This window comes from Triticum dicoccoides, chromosome 3B, assembly GCF_002162155.2.
Source record: "Triticum dicoccoides isolate Atlit2015 ecotype Zavitan chromosome 3B, WEW_v2.0, whole genome shotgun sequence".
NCBI lineage: Eukaryota > Viridiplantae > Streptophyta > Magnoliopsida > Poales > Poaceae > Triticum > Triticum dicoccoides.
This window is the reverse complement of record NC_041385.1, coordinates 64,307,526-64,309,848: the sequence shown is the minus strand read 5'-3', so window position 1 is coordinate 64,309,848 and position 2,323 is coordinate 64,307,526.

The following is a 2,323-nucleotide window of genomic DNA, read 5'->3' as shown; positions in this document are numbered from 1 at the left end:
ACAGTTGGGTATACCTCCTGTCTCAGATCCGAAAGCAATAAGGGATTGTTTCTAGAATCGGGTCCTTTCTCGAGGAAAAGTTTCTCTCGAAAGAATTGAGTGGGAGGATGGTGGAGACTTGATGAGGTTATTGAACCGTCTCTTCAACTAGTGTGTGGCAGGGCACAGGAAGTTGTTCCTGTGGCACCTACACCAATTGAAGAGGAAGCTTATGATAGTGATCATGAAACTTCAGATCAAGTCACTACCAAACCTCGTGGGATGACAAGGATGCGTACTACTTCAGAGTGGTACGTAATCCTGTCTTGGAAGTCATGTTGCTAGACAACAATGAACCTACGAGCTATGGAGAAGCGATGGTGGGTCCGGATTCCGATAAATGGCTCAAGGCCATAAAACCCGAGAGAGGATCCATGTACGAAAACAAAGTGTAGACTTTGGAAGAACTACTTGATGGTCGTAAGGCTGTTAGGTACATATGGATTTTGAAAGGAAGACAGACAATGATGGTAAGTGTCACCATTGAGAAAGCTCGACTTGTCGTTAAGATGTTTTTCGACAAGTTCAAGGAGTTGACTACGATGAGACTTTCTCACTCGTAGCGATGCTAAGAGTCTGTTGGAATTATATTAGCAATTACTACATTATTTATGAAATCTTGCAGATAGGATGTCAAAACATTGTTTCCTCGACGATTCTTGAGGAAAGGTTGTATGTGATACAACCGGAAGGTTTTGTCTATCCTGAAATATGCTAATAAGTATGCAAAGCTCCAGCAATCCTTCTGAGGACTGGAGTGAGCATCTCGGAGTTGGAATGTATGCTTTGATGATGATCAAAGATTTTGGGTGTATACAAAGTTTATGAGAAACTTGTATTTCCAAAGAAGTGAGTGGGAGCACTATAGAATTTCTGATGAGTATATGTTGTTGACATATTAATGATCAGAAATAACGTAGAATTTCTGGAAAGCATATAGGGTTATTTGGAAAGTGTTTTCAATGGAAAACCTGGATTAAGCTACTTGAACATTGAGCATCAAGATCTATAAGGATAGATCAAAACGCTTAATAGTACTTTCAAATGAGCACATACCTTGACATGATCTTGAAGGTGTTCAAGATGGACCAGTCAAAGAAGGAGTTCTTGCCTGAGTTGTAAGGTATGAAGTTAAGACTTAAAGCTTGACCATGACAGAATAGAGAGAAAGGAACGAAGGTCGTCCCCTATGCTTAAGACATAGGCTCTACAGTATGCTATGCTGTGTACCGCACCTGAAGTGTGCTTTACCATGAGTCAGTCAAGGGGTACAAGGGTGATCCAAGAATGGATCGCAGGACAACGGTCAAAGTTATCCTTAGTAACTAGTGGACTAAGGAATTTTCTCAATTATGGAGGTGGTAAAAGAGTTCGTCGTAAAGGGTTACGTCGATGCAAGCTTAACACCTATCCGGATAGCTCTGAGTAGAGATACCGGATACGTATAATGGAGCAACAATTTAGAATAGCTCCAAGTAGAACAGTTATTTGGAATAGCTCCAAATAGAACGTGGTAGCTGCATCTAGGAGATGACATAGAGATTTGTAAAGCACACACGGATCTGAAAGGTTCAGACCCGTTGACTATAACCTCTCTCACAAGCAACATGATCAAACCCAAGACTCTTTGGATGTTGGTCACATGGTGATGTGACCTGTCAGTGTTAATCACATGGTGATGTGAACTAGATTATTGACTCTAGTGCAAGTGGGAGACTGTTGGAAATATGCCCTAGAGGCAATAATAAATTGATTATTATTATATTTCCTTGTTCATGATAATCGTTTATTATCCATGCTAGAATTGTATTGATAGGAAACTCAGATACATGTGTGGATACATAGACAACACCATGTCCCTAGTAAGCCTCTAGTTGACTAGCTCGTTAATCAATAGATGGTTACGGTTTCCTGACCATGGACATTGGATGTCGTTGATAACGGGATCACATCATTAGGAAAATGATGTGCTGGACAAGACCCAATCCTAAGCCTAGCACAAAGATCATGTAGTTCGTATGCTAAAGCTTTTCTAATGTCAAGTATCATTTCCTTAGACCATGAGATTGTGCAACTCCCGGATACCGTAGGAGTGCTTTGGGTGTGCCAAACGTCACAACGTAACTGGGTGGCTATAAAGGTACACTACGGGTATCTCTGAAAGTGTCTGTTGGGTTGGCACGAATCGAGACTGGGATTTGTCACTCCGTGTAAACGGAGAGGTATCTCTGGGCCCACTCGGTAGGACATCATCATAATGTGCACAGTGTGATCAAGGATTTGA